A 9316-nucleotide genomic window follows, 5' to 3' on the forward strand; every position below is an offset into this window, starting at 1 on the left:
CTGTATGCACCCCGGGGCAGGGTTTAATGCTCGGAGTGTAGCAGGCAAACCAGATAGATACTGATGCTCTCTATACGGCATACGGCATACGGCATACAGCATACAGCCATCATCGACATGCGATGAACACGGAACAAGTTGTACACAGATAATCATAAATAAACGAGGCACCAGCGACGAAAAAGTCCGAAAGGTACGAGAACCGAAGACACGACAGAGAGAGGACGAGCTACAATCGCTGGGAGCAGATACTTCGGGGGGTGGTGGTCCTACGATTTTTTCCAGCTTCTTTGTTTTTCCTCTTTTTTTGTCCCCCAGGAGCAGAGCGAGCGAGCACGAGCGCCGGAGCTAGCGCCAGTTCGGGGTTCGATTGGCACATCCACAGATACATCCTACGAGGCCACGGCTACAGCCACAGCCACATCCCTGCTGGCAATCGTAGAAACACAGGCCAGGCAGCCAGATAAAAAGATACTTTTGCACGGCGACACTCGCCTTTGCGCTTGGCCAGAACGAGAAGGACTATTGCCACTTGGGAATTCTGCTCGTTGAAATCAATTTCGCCAACCTAATTAGAAAGAGCGCTCATCAAAAATAATAAGGGTTAAGCTTAGTGGAATGACCAATTAGATCAAACTTTTAGATTTTTTCGGGGGCCGCAAAACGTAATTAAATTTAAAAGGGCACCACAAAAAACAAGAAACTTTTCTCCCAGCCCTAAAACCCATTTTCTTTGCTTTTGTTTTGTTATTTTTGGCTGGGCTGTGGTTGGATGTACACGTAATAAATTTAATCATAAACCGAAATAAGCGCGTTTAACCACGCTATCTTTTTATTCGTTCATGGGCGCGTGCAGGTCCCGAAAAAGTTCAGGGGGGCGGGGGAGATTTTGGGAGAAAGTGGTTCGGGGGGTGGGTTAGACCCATGGATACACAGAAATATCTATATCCCAGAGGGGCTGGGCGAGAAAGAGAAAGAGACCGAGGACCGAACAAAATGTAACTGATGTTTCTGTGTTTTTTCGGCCGTCTGTTGCCACCTCCCGGAAAATGGCCAACACCCCTCTCGCTCCCTCTCGGCCAGATTTCAATGTTGCTACTTCATTTTTATCGCGTTAAGAGAATATTGGACATGTGTGCTGGCCCCCGGCCACCGGCCCCCTCTATACCCCCCGAACCCCACCGCTTTTGGCCATAAAACATTCTACATAGATTGTTACCTTTGGCAACTTTTCCTCCTGGCGGTTTTATCGTTTTTTGTTAGGCTTAAGTGTTTATCTTGGCTCTTTTCATTCGACTTTTTCGCTCGTATCTAACAGTTGTTCGTGTTGTTGCACTCGCTTCAACATGCACAGGGCGTGGCTTACGGTCAGCGAAAATGGAATGGAATGGCATGGTATACCATGGAGAACGGAAAAAAGGAAAATAAAGCCGCTCCTAGGGGAAGCAGACGGCTATATACTCGCTCAAGGGGGTTGCACACGTACCGCTGCTTTTTCAGCTTTTTCCGCTTCCCTTCCGCCATGCAGGAGCCGCAGGACCTCCGAGGAGATGCGAGAGGGATGGCGGCAATCCGAGGGATGCGACTGGGATCTCGAGGGGATGCGGCGAGTCGTGAGGACTCCGCTGCATTGTCATCGCATGCCGTGCAGTTGTCGGCTCCTCAACCACTCGGACATTACGCAACACGGAAAATTGGTAGCACGTCTAGGTAGTACTTTGTACCATCAAAACTTGTTGTTATCATCGATTTTATTCCGCAGCCCAGAACTAGTGGCAGCTATTTTCTCTTGCCTCAGCATTAAATCAAGGTACAAGTAAACAAGTTTGCCCAGCTTATTTATTTTTGTTTGACCTCAAGTTTTCTGATCCCAGGATTTTTGCTACACAATCTATTTACTAATTTATTTATTAAGTTGTCCTCAGAGGGTTTTAATAGTTTACAATGATTCAGTAGGGGGTTTCTGTGTTTTATCCACTGTTAAGCAAATTCGTTTTATTTTACCAATCCTTTAAAAAAAACAACAATCAAGTGACTAATGGGTATTTCTTAAAGAAATGGTATCACTTTTTCTTATACTTCTCTCATAATTTTTATCTCAAGACTGTTGCTCCGAAATGTTATGGTTGAAATAATTTTATAGAAGTATTTCCTTTTAATACAAAAATATTGTGTTGGGCTTTAATTCTTAAAGCTGTTACTTAGAGTAAATTTAAAGTCTTACAACGTCAGAAATACTAGCTTTTCATTGGTTTTACCACTTTAAATCAATATTAATCAGCATCCTTTTTAATAAGTTACATACTAAACTACTTTCAAACTATTAAATTATCTCCAGTCTTATCTCAACCGATCCATTTGATCGCTCCCAGATATGCTGCACATTACTCCAATTCCTTATCATTTGGATACTTCAATTAACCGACGCAACAATTGCGCCAGATTGTCAATATCGTCTTTCATAAACCAATAAAAATGAATAGCCTAATGGGATCTGTCAAAGTTCCGCACTCGCCGGGCGATAAAGTGGAAGATTTACTTTTTAATAGACTGCCGGAGAGCTGGAGCTCTTTGCAACGCCAATTGACAGCGGCAAAGATTTTAATTTCACATGTTGACTGCGGACTTTGTTTATTTTATGAACTTTATTAACGCTCTCGCACGTTAACGGCTTCACGCCGACCGGGGAGTTTCGCGCCCAAGGAGTACGGGGTGCCCAGAACCCAGAACCCAGTACGCAGCACCCAGTACCGGGTCTAATATTAATAACAAGCTTGAACCTAATTCCTTATGATAAATGATATAAGTCAACAACCCTCGACTGGCTCGCGATGCTCCCCCATTTTCGCTTCTGTTACCACAATCGCAGTCGTTTTCCCGCTTCTGCGGACCGGCGGAGGAGGATAAATCCAGGCGGCTGGGGGAAAACCAGGAGGAACTCGGGCAGACAAGGAGAATTTCATTTACACGCGGCGGGATAATGTTCTGATGATGGCATGTTTTTTTGCATACAAAGTATGCAAACGCAAAGAAGCGGAAAATATTTATGAAATTGCCGCAGAACTGGCAAGCGAATGTCGTAAAAAGTTGGAAAATTAGATTTTTTCTGTGTTATACACAGGCCGAGGGCTTTCCACCCCCGAAAGTGGGCAGATAACAATGCCCCAGGATGGGGATTCTGGGCGAGGGGACCGAGAGATATTTATACTACGTTAAATATTTGCCAACACTCAACTGAAGCATAACAACTCAACTTGAGCCGAGGATTCGCAGTTGCTGACTGCTGAGTGGACGTTCTGGAGTTTATTATTGGGTGGTCCTGGAACCCAGCGTTGCTTAATGCCCAAGTTTTAAAGCCCATTTCACTTAACACTTCTCGTACACGATGACTTCTGCCGATTTGGCTACGGGTTAGGTGGGGCCCAAATCTTGAGAGCATTCTCTAGCCAGGTGTTTGGGCCTATCTGCAATGCAAAATAATGTGGGATATTATTATCGCTCACATCACAATCGCCAACGGAACCCCCAAACGCTGCGTTTCATAATCGGATTAACTGCGGTGGGTAGCGGCATACAATATTCCCTGAATTTATGTAGACCCATAAATCGTGGCTGGCTTTTTGATTGGTCTCTGCGCAAAATGGAAATACCATAGAAGGAAAGCTCTAGCGAGCCCGTCTAATGTGTGTTTCATACGGAAAAGTAATTTACAATGTCGAACTCTTCGATGCACAATGGACTTTCTACTTCTCGAGTATAGTTTATTTCGGGATTGGTTGAGTGAGTTGTGTGTCGGCAAAGACGAGGGTTATTTTCAGATAGCTTAATAATTATATAGGTACCCATTTAATAAAGATTAATACGCTAAAAGTGTTGTCAAGGAACAATAATACTAATTTTGATAGGAAAATCCATTAAAAGAAACCTTTAAAAACATTATAGAACTCTTAATATTGTATAGGCTTTCAAATTTCTATCTTTTTAATATTTATTTTTAGAACTAGAACTATAAGTAAGACTTTCTAATAATAGCTTTAATCTAAATGAATCTATATATCCTTGTAGATATAGTAACTTTAGTATCATAGTGGTATTTGCTAACATAGACAGCAAAATGAAATGAGAGAAGGTTACTCAAATGTTTGATTTGTTTAGTAACGCAGAAATCACATTATTGGTAAATGTTGTGTTAGGAAAGTGGAAGAGTTCGGTTCCAATTGAGTACACACCGTTCTCCAAACATAAAAGGTCAACCTGACAAACTCCCGTGTTTAATGAAGTTTTAATGAAACCGAGATCTGATTGGTGAAGCGAAGGCTTTGCCTTGGGTAAGTACCCATTCTCATGAGGCGTTACTTTTGTTTGGCCTGGCAAACAAACTTTTATCACCTCGGCTATTTGCCTTCACTTATCGCGCTACAGCTATACTATATGTGCCGTGTGTTGCCGCAGAGTACACACTGTACTTTGGATGTCGTGTTAATGTGCGTAAGTGTGAATCGCCGCATTGGTGGGTTGGGTCTGGGCATGGGTTTGGTAAATATTCGTGTGTTTAAACCGGCGCCTCGGCGACAATGGCATCTGCCGATTGTCTCGCCTTCAAGTGCGCAAAGCCCTTCGAAGACCCCAGAGAGCCAGACCGAAAACCATCCCATGGAGCAGCCCCTGTATCAGATGCTCATGTCGGGAGATCCCAAACCACACCATACGATACCACACTCACATTCGGCCTCGCACTTAGCTATTTAACGTGTTTTCATAATTGATTGCTAAACTGTTTTGTTTAGACCTTTGCATATATTTTTATGCAAATAATTACGGGCGAGCTCATAATGGGTTGCTGTGGCCTTTGGTTCTGTATTTCTGCGCTTCAGCTCCATTCCATTCCGGTGGTGGTTGCTCTGTTTTTGGTTTTCGGCATTCGGGATTCGGTATTCTGTATTCGGGACTGGGACCTGGATGCATGCTCGCTTTGTTTGCGAACATTTGGTTTTGTCATTAAAATATTTTTGGTTTTGTTCAGATTTCGCCGCAGTCCTTATCACAATGTACTGTGCCCTCTCTTTGGTTCCTTTTAGCCATGCGAGCACATATTTTATTTTATTTTATTTTCCTTGGCCTTTTTCTGTCAGCCAACTTTTTGGCGCTTTCTATTTTAATTTCAGGCAGCAGCGCCGAGTTTAATTATGCTGCGGCCAGAGTATTTTTGTCTCGTCTCACTTTTTGTTTAATGATTAACAATAACGCAGTCTTTCAGAGACAACCAGCCTGTCAGGATCCGCAGGATGCGGTACATCTGCATGTGTGCATATTTATATTAAAAAAGTTTCTAACAATGAGCTATTATCCATGCTTATTACATATTATGCTGCGACTGCTGCTGCTCCAAGAAAATAATTTTCAATTGGTCGAAAGGGAGAGGAAGTGGGCAGGAAGAGATTCTCCTGGCGGGCAATATTGTTTACTTGAATTAAGTTAACTGCTCGAAGGATGTGGAAATTATATAAATTAGCTGGTTTAAAGGTTTTTCCTTGACTGCATAAACAAACAGTTTTTTTAAAACGTCAGGTGCTGAAATGGCAAACAAAGTCCCGCGGACAAGTGAAAAGGCCGAGGTGCATTATGTTTTCCAGCCGAACAAGTCTCCCGAAAGGAAATCCGCTTACAATAATTAAAAAGTTGCAAATTTAAGTATTAACTCGGCGAATGCGCAAATATGGGAAACGTAAGCGGATTTCGCATTAACTGCAGACAATCGGCAGAACAAACTGTCCGGCGGTGTGGTCCATCACCTAGGACTCACATCCTCATCCTCATTTCGACCCGGCAGATGGAAATTAGAATGGGCCTGGCTGGAAAAGAGACATCACTAGCAACATTGCAATTATTAAACGGATGAAAACAAACAATGTCGGACAAAGGGGAAGTGACGGTGACAGGCGACGGCAAATAATGGACGACTGAACGGGCACACAAAGGGCGGGGATTTGGCGGAAAAATGGGAAAAACTCGGATATTGTCCGGGTCCGGGCCGAGGTGAAAACCCATGAAATGAGCAAAAATTTTAATCTTCTGCGATCGCTGTGAACAACGTGGGCTGACACTTTGACTGTCCCCGATAATCACGGCATTAGGGAATTATTCCGAGCTGCAGGTTTTTAATCAATCTCCATAATCCAGCTGGGAAAATTGTGGGGTACTTATTTTAATAAATTTATATGTTTCTTTTGTTAATTTTTATATGTACCTAAAGCCTCATATATACTTTGCGGGCTACAAAAACATCACACCTATTTAAAGGATAAGCCCGAAACTATACATATTTTAAAGCCTCGAACGTTAAGATATTTAAAATTGTTTCACCATTTTTTTTATTATTTCCAAAAAATAATGATAGAGTTAATCATTTCTAACCGGACACGTGAAACGTATTCAGTTTTTCTATATGGTCTCAAAAGTATATCTTATTTGTGTCACAATATTACACCAATTAAAAAGTACTACAGTAAAAAATGTGACTGACTCAACGATAAAGCTATGCTTTTATAACTTTGAATATAAATACATTCTTTATTTACTTTTACGTTTCATTAAAATGTATTTGCCTTCTGGTATCGGGTTTATTTCCGCCCCAGTGCCTGTGCCCCCTTTTTTACAGACCTCCTCAATCGTGTAGACGTCGCAAAAAGGACAATCTCACAGCTCTTTATCCTTCCTGTCGTCTGCGCCGGCAACATGTGTCTCTGCTATAGTTGAATTATGCCCCTAATAGGATTAAAGTATTTGGCAGTTGTTTTGACCTTTTTATCGCCGGCTGCCGATACAGGAATTCCGCACAACTCACGATTTGCCTTTTGTCCCTCCGCTCGCCTCTGTGCATTTCCTTGATTTTTTCGGTGGATTCACCTCCCAGCATCCTTGTGCCTCCTTTAATCTAATTAGTGCGGAAAAATTGAGCAGCACTGTTAACTAACGTCGACAATGAGAACGCCTGTCCTGCGGCAGTTGACGTCGTCGTTGACGTGACGAAGCCAATCGCATTTCCAAATCCGGAACGCATTACGGAGTGAAAATCGGAGCAAACAGCAATGAGTGCTGCAGATTCTGAATGGGTTCTATTCAGCTAGCCTCGTGCAACTGCCACAGGATGTACAGGATATTCGGATTCTCGGTGATGTTCGCTTTCATCCCGCATCGACAGAAGCCCAGGGCGAGTTTATTGGATAGAACACTATTGGGTTTATTAACGATTATGAGAGGAAAAGTGATAAAGAAATGGGTTAAAATCGAATACAACTTATATAACTTTTGATGAATTCTAATACTTTAATGAGTCTTGTGATGATCTCTTAAATGTGATGTAATTAAAACCTAAATTGAAAAAAAATTCAAAAATCGATATGTTTCTTAGGGGCTTACCCTGTCATGGTATGGTTAGAAAGGTAATTACTTCCCAGATAAAAAGATTATTTGTTTAAGTTAATTTGTTTTTATTATTGTAATACCATAGGCAAGGGTTCCTGTACTTTTATAATATATTTCACTAATTCATTCAAAGTATTCAAAAAAAAACGACATTGGGATCCTTTTTAAAAAATGGTGACAACTCTACTGCCTTATTGAAACAGATTTCAGTTACACAGTATTCTACTTAGGACAAGTCGGGTTATAGATGGGAACTCGTGAACTGTATACTGTACTCCCTATATACACATCCAGATCTCGGTAATGACAACGAATATTTTGTAAGTACATAAATTGAGTTACATACAAATTGGCTTGGGCGGAACAACCCCCACCGAAGCCACCACCCCACGCCGTATCTTCCCACCCCGGTGGCGGTTTCAAATTCAAAAGTATTCCCGCTCTATAAAGTCCCGCTCCCCGCGGCGCGACCATAATGATCGAAGGGGTGGGGTGTATTTAGGGTACGGCATAATAATACTACGGAGGGTAGGCAGACCCGAATTTGTTGTGAATGTTGCTGCAAATACTCGTATCTGCTGGTAAAGCGCAACGACAATTTGAGGATTCCGGTGGAATAATGGCCGACCATTATGCCCGACGCCGATCCCCCGATCCCTCGTTCCGCTCGCCTTATTTACCCTGACATTCATTTATTGCAATATTACGTATTCGGATTAAACATGCCAAGGACCTATGTAGTTATAATTTGATTTCGGGGTTTCGCTAGCAAAGTTGAAACATCTGGCAACTCTGTACTAAGTTATACTATTAATAAACTAATGCAGTCACTTTTTAGTAACTGGGTTCCGTTTTAGGCAAGTTAGAACGGAAACATTGCTCTAACGTTAGAGTTCTCCAAAATTGTAATGCGAACCCTAAAGATAAAACTCATAGAAAACTTATTCTCTTTTAAAAATTTATTTTGGGCAAGACAATGCTAATATTACAAAATATTTTGGAATTGATTAAAATTAAGCTCGACAAAAATATAAACTTCTAAAATTTGGTTACAAAATGAAAAGGAATACTTCTACTTTTATGTGTATTTATTGTTCTAGTTCCGATAGATAATCAAATTAAAATTTGGGTACATTGGTTCCTAAGTCCAATGCAAACATTTTACTTTAACTATTATAAATACACAATGAAAAATAAAATCAGAACTAACGTTAGTAACTAGTGTAATACCGTTGTGAGCTTTAAAAAAAAGATAAAAAAAACATCGTTATATATATAAAAGATAACTTTATAACTGTCTAAATATACATATATTGATACAATTAATAAGATAAATAGCCTCTTACATAACCCCGATTCAAATGGCAGACATTTCCCATTTAGTCTACTCCCCTCTTAAATTTCACATAATTTTGTGATTTTCAATTAGCAGTAAGAGCGGATTACCCGATATATAAGGTCGGGCCAGAGATCCCGACTCTACTCCAGTCTGAGACAGAGACTGAGACCGGGTCTGCCACAGTTTCAGAAGCCGGCGCAGGTGCTGTTAATTTTCCGCGCTGCACTCCGGAGTCCGGAGGACAGTTGGCATGTCTTTTGTGGGGCTGACGCAGAACACGAGTTCAACTCACCCGCAGTTCAGAACAAGTTGCGTGTCGTAAATTTGCGTTTGCATTTGGGTTTGCATCGGAGGCACTCCACTCCACTTCATGCCTCTGCGATCCTGAAAGGCGAACTCCTTGGGTCTACTTGGTAGCCACTATTGAACAGGTGCGAAGCATATTTCCCGTCGACAGCTTCGACGATGCCTCATGTTGCAGCCCCAACTTGCACCCCAGCCCCAGACCAAAATTCGAACTCCAGGCGAATGTTGTGTTCTCGCTGCTGAAAC

The sequence above is a fragment of the Drosophila subpulchrella genome, chromosome 3L, assembly GCF_014743375.2.
Source record: "Drosophila subpulchrella strain 33 F10 #4 breed RU33 chromosome 3L, RU_Dsub_v1.1 Primary Assembly, whole genome shotgun sequence".
NCBI classification, from domain to species: domain Eukaryota; kingdom Metazoa; phylum Arthropoda; class Insecta; order Diptera; family Drosophilidae; genus Drosophila; species Drosophila subpulchrella.